Source organism: Gobio gobio, assembly GCF_949357685.1.
Source record: "Gobio gobio genome assembly, chromosome: 3".
Taxonomy (NCBI): domain Eukaryota; kingdom Metazoa; phylum Chordata; class Actinopteri; order Cypriniformes; family Gobionidae; genus Gobio; species Gobio gobio.
The window spans coordinates 25,762,559-25,777,290 of NC_137099.1; positions in this window are offsets into that span (position 1 = coordinate 25,762,559).

Consider the following 14,732-nt stretch of genomic DNA (forward strand, 5'->3'; position numbering starts at 1 on the left):
AAAAACAGATCTCATGAGTGCCCAATATATATTTTGCAGAGATGATCTACTTGCTCCCCATTCCCGTCCTGATAAACAACGAAGAATATTGATGACCTTTTTGCTTTTGTCGTTAATTTTATCCAGATGAACTTTCCATGTCAGTTTCCTATCAAACCAAACCCCAAGAAACCTAACAGCTTTTACCTGCTCCAGAGGTTGCCCATAAAGTTTTAAAGAAAGGGGTATAATTTTATGCCGCCTTGAGAAGCAAATGACTTGTGTTTTTGTTACAGATAATTTAAATCCCCATTTATTTGTCCATTTTTCCACCTCTATTATTGAAGCTTGTATTTTTTTATTCACATATGCTATATTGCGGCCTCTTACCCACAAAGCCCCATCATCTGCATACAACGACTTTCCTACATTATGTTCAACCTGTGTGAAAATATCATTAATCATAATGTTAAATAATATCGGACTACACACACTACCTTGTGGAGTTCCATTTTCTGCTGAATATACTTTGGAATATTCTTTACCTACCCTTACTTGTATTTTCCTATCAAATAAAAAATCCATAATCCAATTATATGTTCTACCACCAATCCCTAATGATTTTAGCTTTATCAATAATCCTTCTTTCCAAAGCATATCATATGCCTTTTCCACATCAAAGAAGACAGCTGTAACTACTTCTTTATTGGTCTGAGCTTTCCTAATGTCTGACTCTAGACATAATACAGAATCCATTGTGCTACGACCCCTACGAAACCCACTCTGATATGGAGATAAAAGATCTTTACTTTCCAGGAGATACGTTATTCTCTCTGTGACCATTCGTTCCATGATTTTACATAAATGGGAGGTCAAGGCAATGGGTCTGTAACTAGAAGGATCTGATGGGTCTTTCCCTGGTTTAAGAACTGGTACTATTATTGCTTGTTTCCAAACCAAAGGGAGTTGTCCAGTATCCCAAATTTGGTTAAATAGTTGTAATACTATTTCCAGTGTTTTCTCTGTCATTTGTGCCAACATTTTATAACACACTCCATCTTTCCCTGGAGTAGTCTGTCTAGCACTATTTATTGCTCTTTTCAACTCGAACATGTTTAAAGGTAAATCTAAAGGATTTTCCGACATCTTATTTTTCTTTAAAATATTAGGGAATTCCATTATGGTTTTATTCCTACATTGCCTGGCCACTACAGAAAGATTATCTGAGCTATGAACCTTCTTGAATATTTGAACCAGGAGTTCAGCCTTTTCTAGATTGTTAACAGCTATTTTATCCCCACTATTCAACACTGGCAATTCATAATTCCTTCTGATCCCCCCCATTCTTCTGATCATGCCCCATACATCTGATAGTTGTGCTTCTCTTCCAATGCTATTGCAATATTGCCTCCAAAATGCACGTTTTTGAGCTTTTATTGTTTTCCTTACTTTTGCCTGGGCCCTTTTATACAAGATCAACGTATCCTGAGAATGATGTTTTTTAAGTTGCCTAAATGCCTTATTTCTTGCTTTTATAGCTTCTTTACAGTCATTATTCCACCATGGTACATTCTTGGTACATCTTACTCCTATACTTTTAGGTATTATTTCCTCAGCCGACTTAATTATTTCATTAACTAGTTTATTATTAAACATATTTACATCCATCTGATTCTCTACTTGAAGTGTCAAACATCGCTTTTCACAAATTTCTTGAAAATCTTCCCAATTTACATTCTCCAATTTCCATCTAGGAATTCTCTTTTCCTTTTCATAGCATATCTTTGCACCAATTTTAGTCATTACCGGGTAATGGTCACTCCCTACTGTCGTATGTTTGATCACACTCCATGTGCTAAGCCCTGCTATTGAACTTGATACAAATGTCAGATCCAGTGCTGTTTCTGTGTTATTTATACTGTTATATCGTGTTCCTTCTCCATTATTAATACACACCAAATACTTAATATCAATGAATTCTTCAATAATTAGTCCGTTTGCATCAGTACTCTTACTCCCCCATAATGAATTTTGTGAATTAAAATCACCACACCATATAACACCATCTTGTGTTGGTCCCACTACATCCTCTAAAATGGTCTGACTCAATGTTTTACACGGATTATAATAATTAATTATATCTATACAACCCCTTTCAGTCCATATTTTATTTATAATTGATTCATAAACTGCATTTATTTGTACTACCTTATATTGCATCCCATTCTGTATAAACGTTGCTATTCCTCCTCCTCTACAGTATTCTCTGTCATTCCTTATTACATTATATCCTTTTATTATGAAATCCAATTGAGGTTTTAACCATGTCTCCTGTACACATATTATATGAGGTTTCTCTATCAAATTATCAATATACTTCTTAAATTCTTGACCATTGGCAATTAAACTCCTTGCATTCCACTGTAGAATAACTAGCACCATTAAGATGATCCAGCTCTTGTCTGAGAGGATTGTGTCTCTTCATTGAGGATGTCTCTAATTGTTTCCCAGAGCAACCCTTTCACATCTAGATACTTCTCTGCTGACTTAACAATTATTTTGATCCTTTCATTTCTGCTTTTTGTTTGTGCTGAACAATTTATTATCTCTGCCATAAACAATACAAAAACATTTTTACTCACTATCAAAGTTTCCTCTTTCAATTTATCACATTTCTGACACGTATCAATGTTTTGGTTCTCAATTCCAGTTTGTTTAGTCATAGTCCCAATTCCTGACACCGTCTTTGCAGCCTCTGCAAAACTGATTCCTTGAACAACCTTGACTCGTTGCACTTCAGCCTGCCTCTTACTAACCTCACATCCTCCGTAAGCTGAACTATGTTCCCCTCCACAATTACAGCACTTCAACTTTGCACCCTCTTCACATTTTCCATACTCATGATCACCACTACATTTAGCACATCTCTGTTTTCCCTTGCACACCGCCGCCACATGTCCAAATCTCTGACATTTAAAACATCTAAGTGGTGGGGGAATATATAGCCTCACATCGTAACACATATATCCAATATAGACCTTATTCGGGAGTTTCTCCTCATCAAAAGTGATCATAATTGAAAGACTCTCAGTTGTACTTCCATTCCTGTTTATTTTCAGACGTCTTACTTCACGCACATTTGCATTTTTTATATTTCCTTTTACATCTTCTACTGAGACGTTTACTGGAATCCCTGTGATAACTCCTTTAACAAATTTTTTACCATTAGTCTTAGAGCATTGTACTTTCTTCCCATTTATTTTGTTCATTTTGATTGCTTTCATTTGCTGTTTCTCATCCTTGCATAAAATCAGCAATGATCCATTTCTTAGTATTTTGGCACTCTTTATTACGCCAATTTCCTTATTTAGAGTTTTTGTTAGCTGTATTGGATTCATATCACCAAATGAATCCTCTTCATGCTCAAGTTTTACAAATACCTTATACTCCTCTCTCGCCGTTTCCTCTACATTTAATCCTCTGTCAGAATCACTTTCATCTGACTTATTCTTTCGTTTCTTTTTCCGTGTATTATTTCTAACCGTATCCCATTTTCCATAATTCCCGCCACCTACTTCCATCTCGTCTAATTCATTTCCTGAACCGTCACTTCCTTCAGCATTCTCCTGTCCATTCACATTCCAGTTGTTGCCAACCGCCTTAGGATCCAATCGACTTGCCATCCTTCCCGCCCCACTTCCGGTTCTAAACACGACTTGTCAAAATAAAAGTCTGAGTAAAACGTTCAAAAGGCATCTCCAACAACCCTGGGTCAATAACTGTGTCCCCAACACTTTATATACTCATTCCACAAAGTGCACTCAATCATTAGTAACGAGTTGGCAGAATTGGACAAGCAATTACAAGGGCCTGAATACAGTGCAGTGGTGTCAATACTGTAAATAGTCTGAAAATGTGTAACAGTATTTGGGACCATAGACACAGTGTCTGATGAAGCATTATGATACAGTAAAATATTACTGTAGGCTACATCCATGGGTATTGTAGTCTAATTGGTTCATGCTTCACACTTATTAGTGACAAGGAATCTCGTTATCTTGAAACTTTCATGATTGAACAAACATTGAACAAACTGTTCATGATTTACTGTAAACGTGGAAGATTGTTTGTCTGTTTCCATACAACTATGCATTAAGAGTAATGCAACAGTTACTTATCATTTTGAGCAGTTGTATCAATTGATAGTTAGATCATTGTAAGGAAATGAATAGACACTCATTTGAAATGTAATGTGTGAATTGCCTTTTGAAATAGTAGTAATTTGATGTTAAGTTGTGTCATATTGAACAGGTGATTTTTGTTGAATGAACAAATGATCTAAGTTTTATGTGTATTGTATCCAAGCAATTCAGAAAAGGGTTAGAGTTTTGAAAAATGTGCATTTTGATCATTGGTTGTGAGTTTTGTGTCTAGAGTTGTGAAAAATGGCATCAAGGTTCTGAAAATAGTAACTAAGTGATTGTAAAAAACTGTAATGTATCAATTGCACTGACTTTTGCTACATTTCCTATGAGAAATTCAGACCAAAATGCTTAAATTCCACTACCACCAAAATAGTGGAAAGTTAGATGAACTTTGAGTTTTGATTTCCGAGTCTTGGTTACACTGAATATTTTGCTAATACTCCTCATGAAAAGGGGGACTTACAGTTTTTTACGATTGTTTACACACTAAAATTAAAATTTCCACACAATTAGCAAAACTTTACTCCAATGAGCAAAACACCTCCACAGATTTGCACAACATTACACACAATGTCTGCTTCACCCTTTTTGCAAAACATTACACACAGTGATTTGTAAAACTCTACACTCATTTTCACACCTTAGACACAGATAAGGATTGTGAGGTTACTTCCTTGTAATTACAAAGCACCGGATTGCCAATTACCACACTAATGAACGAATTGGATAAACACATCTACCAGGTGTGGAAGCACACATGTGCTAATTTGAAAACGCAGCACTCAGGTGTGCTATAAAAGGCAGCAGGTAAGTTCACCTGTCTTCAACAAAAATGGAAGGAGTTAGAAGAAGAAGAAGAAGAGTGAGAATGAGAGGGGGAGCTCAAAGAGGAGATGGTAGAGGTAGAGGAAGAGGAGAAGGAGGAAGAGGCATAGGAAGAGGAGAAGGAGGAAGAGGAGAAGGAGGAAGAGGAGAAGGAGGAAGAGGAAGAGAAGGAGGTAGAGGAGGACACCTAGGTAGAGGAAGAGGTAGAGAAGGACTTGAAGAGGTGATAGAACCTGAACAAAGAAGACGAGGACCAAATTTGACTCGAGAAATCTGTGCAACACTTATTGACCATGTTATCAACCATGGACTGACACTGATGGAAGCTGGACAAAGAGTTCAACCACATCTCAGCAGAAATACTGTTGCGTCAGTAATTCGGACATTTCATCGACAAAACAGGTAAGCTAACCACACAGTATACATTGAAACTGAAGCTTGTATAATCAAAATTGTTTACTGTGACATTTGACAGTATATTTGATTATATATCTCTCTCTCTCTCTATATATATATATATATATATATATATATATAATCTCTTTTTTTTTTTTTTTTACATGGGATTGAGGGTCGAGGACACCAAGGTGGAAGGGGCCCTATGTTTAGTCGTGCACAAGAGGCCGCCATTGTGAACATGGTTTTGGCCAATAATTGTATCAGGCTACGAGAAATCCAAGCCAATATCATCAATGATGACAATATTTTCAATAACATCCAACGAGTCTCTCTGTCAACATTAGGTCGAATCCTAAAGAAAAATCAAATAAACATGAAGCAACTGTATCGGGTACCATTTGACTGAAATTCAGAGAGAGTGAAACATCTGCGCAATGAGTATGTGGAGGTATGCATTGTTCATCTGACTATGGTGTGGTATCATGCACTGCTCATAATGTTCTGTCACAAAAAAAATACTGTGCTATAGATATTGAATAGCATCCTATTTTCTTTAATGTGTTTCAGAGAGTCTTGCAAATGGATGCTGCTGAAATTCAACATGAATTTATATATGTGGATGAGGCTGGATTTAACCTTGCAAAAACAAGAAGAAGAGGGAGAAATGTAATTGGGCACAGGGCAATCACCAATGTGCCAGGGCAGCGAGGGGGTAACATCACCCTTTGCGCTGCTATCACACAAAATGGGGTCCTCCACCACCATGCAAATCTGGGACCCTATAATGCAAATCTGATACTTGCATTTCTTGACCGATTGCATGAGATTGTCACAGCATTACACCAAGTGGACCAGATGTGGTACATTGTCGTTTGGGACAATGTCATTTCATCGGGCTGCTCTGGTCCAGAACTGGTTCCATGATCACCCTGATTTTGAAGTTTTATACCTTCCCCCATACTCCCCCTTCCTGAATCCTATAGAAGAATTTTTTTCAGCGTGGCGGTGGAAGGTATATGACCTGCGGCCTTATGACCGTTTGCCCCTCATTCAGGCCATGGAACAGGCATGTGATCTTATTGAAGCAGCTTCAGTGCAGGGGTGGATTCGTCACACAAGGTGATTCTTCCAACGGTGCCTTGCCAATGAAGACATAGCCTGTGATGTTGATGAAATCTTATGGCCTGATCCAGCCAGACGGAGAGATGGATAGTTGCAGTATTCTTGTTGCTTTGAGTTTTCTTTCATTTCTGTTTACTTTTACTTTACTTTTCTTCAGAGTCAAAGTGTATGTACTGTAATTCATGCAGTAATTTTTATTTGTCTATAGATTTTATTTGTTTACAGTAATTGATATCATTGTTGGTTGATTACTGTAACTTACAATACTGTAAGTATTGAAATAAATACTCGAAATATTCAGTCTGCAGCATCAAGTGTTGTGCAGTGCAGTAAGGTTATAGTAGGCCTACAGTATTTGTCTACATTCTCCTATCTCAAAACAAATCATGAATAATGTTGTGAGTTTCTCACTATTTTTTGTCACCTAAATTATCTACATACAGTAAGAATGTCTGGCTAAAAATCAATTTTTTTTTACAAATGTGTTTTTTATTTATCACAGCAGTGTGAAACTGGCTGCAATAGTGTATGATCATTGATGACTGTGTTGGTTAAATGAAAACAAATAGCATTTTCACAAATATGTGTATATGTTTTGACTTAAGTGTGTATGTTTTGACTGAAGTGTGTCATTTTGCAAACAATCTAGGAATTTTGCTAATTGAGTGTGGTGTTTGGATAATTGTGATTATATTTTGACAAAAAGAACTCTGTTTTCAAAATTGCGTGTAAACAATTGAAAAAAAACTGTAAAACTAGTGCCCGTCCATTCTGTTAGAGGTCAGCAATCAGTGACAGTACAAGGCTACGCATGTAGCCCTGGCAGTTACCGGCAGGCTCGTTGGTCTAGGGGTATGATTCTCGCTAAGGGTGCGAGAGTTCCAGGGTTTAAATCCTGGATGAGCCCATCAGTTTCTGAATGAGCAGAAGGAGCAGCCTGTTGACTCCGTCCTTTGCTGCACTGAGCCAAACTCAAAACTGTTGTGATTTTGAAATCATTACTGCTACTTGTGTTCATCTGTACAACAACATAGCCCAGATGTCAAGGGTTATTTTTCTTGCACAGACCATACTTTGTTCCCAGAGTCACTTTCTTCCAGGAAGTGCTATGCTTTTAAAGAATTTTTTTGTTGAAAAAATCTCAGCTCTTTTATTCTTCAAGATTAACTTTTACATAAAATTAACTGAGATTTATGTATTGGTCTAAAAGAGGCAGTAGTCTTGTGCAAGCCAGATTTTTAAAAGCTGAACCGTTGGACCACCTGTAGTTATAATGACATCAGACTTTTGAAAATAGTTTTATTTTTAAAGGTTGTAATGCTTTTGTCCTATTTTCCCCCCTTTCTTTTTTAGAGAAGGATCTTTTATTTATTTTTTTGGTCACTGATTGCGGTAAACTGTTAAATAAAATAAATTGACTCAACTGCTGAGAAGGTGTCATTTTTATTTTGACTTTAGATTGATGTTTCGATCTATATCGATGTATTTTTACTCCCCTAATATTAGACAGCAAGTGAACATTTCGTCCTCAAAGTTGATGTGTTAGAAGCAGGAAAAATGGGCAAGCGTAAGGATTTGAGCGAGTTTGACAAAGGACAAATTGTGATGGCTAGATGACTGGGTCAGAGCATCTCCAAAACTGCAGCTCTTGTGGGGTGTTCCTGGTCTGCAGTGGTTAGTATCAAAAGTGATCCAAGGAAGGAACAGTGGTGAACCGGCTACAGGGTCATGGGCATCTAAGTTTGGCCTGTGTGGTCTGATCAAACAGTCAAGCTACTGTAGCTCAAATTGCTCAAGAAGTTAATGCTGGTTGTGATAGAAAGGTGTCAGAATACACAGTGCACCGCAGTTTGTTGCATATAGGGCTGCATAGTCGCGGACCAGTCAGGCTGCCCATGCTGAACCCTGTCCACCGCTGAAATTGCCAACAGTGGGCATGTGAGCATCAGAACTGGACCACGGAGCAATAGAAGAAGGTGGCCTGGTCTGATGAATCATGTTTTCTTTTACATCACGTGGATTACCGTGTGTTTTTGTGTGTCGCTTACCTGCATGGGGAACACATGGCACCAGGATGCACTATGGGAAGAAGGCAAGCCAGTGGTGTGATGTTTTGGGCAATGTTCTGCTGGGAAACCTTGAGTCCTGCCATCCATGTGGATGTTACTTTGACACGTACCACCTACCTAAGCATTGTAGCAGAGCATGTACACCCTTTCATTGAAAACATTATTCCCTGGTGGCTGTGGCCTCTTTCAGCAGGATAATACGCCCTGCCACAAAGCAAAAATGGATCAGGAATGGTTTGAGGAGCACAATGAGTTTGAAGTGTTGACTTGGCCTCCAAATTCCCCAGATCTCAAACCAATCGAGCATCTGTGGGATGTGCTGAACAAACAAGTCCGATCCATGGAGGCCCCACCTCACAACCTACAGGACTTAAAGGATCTGCAGCTAACATCTTGGTGCCAGATACCACATCACACCTTCAGGGCTCTAGTGGAATCAATGCCTCGACAGGTTAGGGCTGTTTTGGCAGCAAAAGGGGGACCAACACAATATTAGGAAGGTTGTCATAATGTTATGCCTGATCAGTATATTTAAATATATATTAGGGATGCCACAATTCTCAATGTAATATTGAACCATTCGGTACGGCCTTCGCGGTTCAATATGCACCTGTGAATTGCGTTTTTTCGGTTTTGCATTTAATTAAGTATTTTTCTACATATTCTATCATTTGCCTCCATCCCAATACTGAACAACGTGACATACATTCACATCACACGTTAGTGGTAGAGTTATACTCATGGAACACTGTAGTTATTCACAATCACGAAAGTTCATTACTTGCATGCGTTTTAAAGCCTTGCCGTCTCATTCGCGTGCACGGTTTTAACATGCGCTTTTCCAAGCGCGCGCACTAAACGCCTGTCAAACACGTGATTACTGGAGTCTTACTGCGCTAATACTGTCAAATACACACAAGGTTATGTCTAAAGTGAAAGTAAAATCGCGTGTGTCTGTATATTAGATGCATGCAGGTCTTAAATTGAAAGCAGTACAGTAGTGAACACGCTGTCCTTAAAGGGACAGTTCACCTCTAAAATTATGTCATTATTTACTCACTCTAATATTGTTCCAAACCTGTATTCATTTCTCATTTTTGAGTGAACTGTCCATTTAATGTTAATACAACAACAAAAGACAAAGAGAAAATAACTCACTGCTCTTGACTGAAAAACTTTAACACAGTAGCTTTAATAAGAATCAGTGTATATTTTATAGTGAAGTCTATGTAGTGTTTTATTTTTACATTTATTCATTCAATTTCATACTTAAATGCTGCTGTACAGCTCTGAGCTGCCAGTGTAAATCTTTATATATATATTTATTTTATATTATACAATGACAAGCCATCAGAACCGAACCGAACGGAAAACGTGGTTAAAAACCGAGGTTTGTATTGAACCGTGGACTAACTGTATTGTTGCATCTCTAATATATAATTAAGTATATACATATATTAATTAAGTACATTTTAAAGGTCCCATGGCATGACATTTTCATTTTATGAGGTTTTTCAACATTAATATGAGTTCCCCTAGCCTGAATATTGTCCCCAAGTGGATAGAAATGTTGATCGGTGTAAACCCGAGTTCTGGCTGTCTTTCTCTGCCTTTGAGAAAATGACAGGCCAGACGAGCCAATCCTGAAGTCTCCTGGTTTGACGTCCAAGCAGGAACGGTTACCTCCCTTTCCTCCACCCAGAGAATCTGGCACGCCCATGCAAACGCTCGAGAGATCATGGCTTGTGAACGAGTGAACGCTGGCAGTTTCTCAGTGTTTGGATGTACAAATGAAAACAGAAGTCTTTTTTCAGTTCCTTCTGATCTGTGATAAGTGATTTCTTATGTGTAGCTAATTATTTATTATTCGTGCACACGCTGCGGCTTCTCTCTCTCCCGACAGAGCGGTGTTTTCGTGTTTTCTATCTTGTGAGTCAGTGTTTTTGTACGTCCTCGTCACGTCTATCGGTTCTACAATGTGCATACAGTCGTTTCTGCTCAACATCAGCAGAGTAACATCTTTAGAGATAAACCTTACACACGCCGAGGCTCGTTCTGCACTTTCCGGTCGGCCTCCAACATCCCCGGCCCCCAGTACTGCATCTGGCCCACAGCGGAGGCGCCTTACGCGGCACGAGATTAAGCAGAAGGGGGGTAAGCGTGAGGGTATCTGGGCTAGGCTAACCAGCTATTCCCACAATAAACTGGATTACATTCGATTACTGCTGTTGTGTCTTTGTTTGCGCTGTGTACTCAATGCGCGTCACTGACGCTTTTCATATGATAGGAACATCTAAAAATAATGGTATTATCAACACTTACTCATAACTCGTTCATCTCGACAGCTGTAATGGTACTTTGCATGTGTTACAAAGTTGGTAATAATGATGAAGACGGACTCGGCGTGACTGGGACTCGTGTTTATTCAGAACTCTCAAATACAAACACAATAAACTCGCGCTGACTGACAGCGCTCTCATAACTCAGTAGTTACTATAAATAACAATCGCTGAGCTCAGTCTCTGGTACATTAGTGATGTCCGGTTCGCGAACGATCTTTCTTTTGAACCGGTTCTTTTTAGTGAACCGAATCAGTTCACCAAATCGGACTGAATCGTTCTAAACGGTTCACGTCTCCAGTCAGCGCTGATCCATAATTTACTAAAGTTACTAACTTTCTGACATGAGTTACAGCCCCTCCGACTAGAAATGGACTAATAACCTGAAGTATATGCTGTAACTAAAACAGTTCACTGAACTGAGACTGACAGAACCGATGTGAAGTGAACTCCGGTCCATCCATCTCTCTGGCAGCAGCTCGTGCCTGCTCATGCCTCGTAGACCTCGTTAAACCACGCCCCCTCCGCTCATATCAAATGCAAAGATGTCAGCCAATCACAACAGTGGGCGTTTTTACTGAAGTCTCACAGCAGACACGCCTCTTGTAACAGGGCCTTCAGCCACAGGGCAAACAGCAGTATAGAAAAAATGCCTTTTATTTCTAAATTATGATATTTTATGATGTAAAAATCATACTAACAATATAAGTACACCTCAGGAAACATTATAAAATAATAGAAAAATGCCATGCCATGGGACCTTTAAGGATATTACACACACACACACACACACACACATATTGGGTTTTCATGTTTTATGGGGACTTTCCATAGGGCATAGGCGTAATGGTTTTTATACTATATAAACTGTATTTTCTATCCCCCTACACTGCCCCTGCCCCTAAACCTACCCATCACAGGAGACATTCTGCATTTTTACATTGTCAAAAAACATCACTTAGTCTGATTTATAAGATGTTTTCCTCATGGGGACCTAAAAATGTCCCCACAAGGATGAGGATTTCGGATATTGCCATCTTTGTGGGGACATTTTGTGCCCATAACGTAGGGATTACCAGCCCACACACACACACACACACACACACAGTAGCTCACGCTCAATCACTCCAGCAACTTATTGGAGGAGGAGGAGGAATCAACAGAGGAGCAATCAACAGAGGAAGAGATGGAGGCCATGCTGGAGGCAGAGGTAGAGGAAGAGGTAGAGGTAGAGGAAGAGGAAGAGGAAGACAAGAAGGTGCTCAAAGAGGACCGAATCTCACAAATGAGATCCGTGCAACACTGGTTGATCACGTTGTCAACCACGGACTGACGCTGAGAGAGGCTGGACTGCGAGTACAGCCAAATCTAAGCCGATACACAGTGGCAAGTGTGATAAGAACATTTAGACTGGAAAATAGGTACTGTAAAAATATCATCATATCACAAACATCTGCACGGTTTCAGTAACTGCTTACAGTACTGTATTCTATGCATTATCAGCACTTCTGTTACCTTTTCCTGTAAAATTACTGTACTATTGTATGGATTTGTTTTTATATATAGGATTGAGGGTCAGGAGCGACAAGGGGGAAGGCCTCCTATGTTCACAGAACAGCAAGAGAGGGAGATTGTAAACATGGTTTTGGCCAACAATGCTATAACACTCAAGCAGCTCCAAGCTAACATTGTCAATAACCATGCCACTTTCAACGATATCCATCAGGTCTCAACATCAACACTGGCACGCATCCTAAAAAAAAAACATATTCAAATGAAGCAAATTTATCGAGTGCCTTTCGAGCGCAATTCCGAAAGGGTGAAGCGACTGCGGCATGATTATGCAGAGGTATGTATTCACTATAGCAGTGTGATCTTGCATACGGTCTCATATTCTTTTACTGTACTATGTATACTAGATCTACACTGAACTATACAATTTTGCCTGACACTGTTCTTCAGAGAGTTTTACGAATGGATGGAGAGGAGATCCTGCATGAGTTCATTTACGTAGATGAGGCTGGTTTTAACCTGGCGAGAACACGAAGGCGGGGAAGAAACATCATTGGCCAAAGGGCTATAGTCAATGTCCCCGGGCAACGTGGGGGTAATATAACACTCTGTGCAGCCATTACACAGAATGGGGTCCTCCACCGCCATGCCCATATTGGCCCTTACAACACAGCACTCATACTTAGATTCTTGGACCAATTGCACAACATAACAGCAGCTAATCAAATTGATCATATGCAATACATTGTTGTCTGGGACAATGTGTCTTTCCACCGCTCTGCTCTGGTTCAGAACTGGTTTCAGCAACATCCACATTTCACTATCCTATATCTTCCACCATATTCTCCATTCCTCAACCCTATAGAAGAGTTTTTCTCGGCATGGCGGTGGAAGGTATATGATCTCCGTCTCCAGGCTGAGGTACCCCTCATCCAAGCCATGGAGGAGGCCTGTGACCAGATGGAGGTTGCAGCAATGCAAGGATGGATTCGTCATTCAAGACGTTTCTTTCCAAGGTGTCTTGCCAATGACAACATTGCCTGCGACGTTGATGAAATTCTCTGGCCAGATCCAGCTAGGCGAAGAGACGATGTATAGTTTTTTTTGTTCCTTGAACTTACAGTACAATATGTGAAGTGACATTTTGTTACAGTATTCTGGATCTCCATGTCAACATTTTGGGCGTGTTGACAAATAAATTAGTTTCTTCAGTCTGCAACATTGGTCTTGTGTGGTGTTTGGTGACTTTACATTATATTTGTACTTTGTTGATGGTAGCCTACTCTAATCATAGGGAAGTAGAAGTGCTAAAAGTGTTTTAGGTTTATCACAGCAGAGTGTAACTCGTGCAAACAGAGTATGTTAATGTGAAACGTGTGTGTTTCATATGGTAACAAAGTGTGGTTTTGAAACAGAAGTGTATAGTTTTTACAAGAGTGTTTAATTATGCAAAGGATCTGTAGTGTTTTGCTAATTGGGTGTGTGGTTGTGCTAATTGTGTGTAGTGTTTTGAAAACGCGGGCCCTGTTTTGAAAATCGTGCTTAAGCAATCCAAAAAAACTGTAACCACGTGTCAATCCAAAAATAAATATACAGTATGCAGAAAATCAACTTAAATAAGGCTACAATAATAAATTATACAATTTAGATCAATAAAAGTATGCAATATTGTATATTATGTTTACGTTATATGCTACAATGATACATTACAAGACCTATAAACATGTTCAATCATTAATTATAAATCAATTGTTTATGTTAATAAATACAACCTACAGGTTTTCTTTTCTTACTGGCTGAATGTTTTAGGTTTAATTAGATTGTTTTAAAATATATATGAATTACAGTTTTTCTCAGTTGCTTTGGTAAATTTCTCGAATCACCCTCGACATTTGCAAAACAGTAAGTGCATTTCTCAAAACAATTCGTACAAATAGCAAAACACCATGGATTACCTGCAAAAGCCAGTCTCTTGCTCAAAATCCTTAGTTCATCTCTCAAAAGTAAATATCTGTGTCAATGAACATGTCATTGTGTCATTGTGTACGGATAAGACAGTCAAATTGCTTAGTCATGTTGTCAATATAACAGTGTACACTGGAGGGATGACAATTGTAAATTGTAGGTTACACCTTAGTGGGAGTTTGATTGCAAGAGACTGGACAAGATTCACATTTATTACTGTAATTTGTTGACAGACCATGTTATTGCGATACAGAAAGGAAAAGACAGTAGAAATGTGAACGTCTAATGTAAATGTATAAAAATATGCTTGACATATT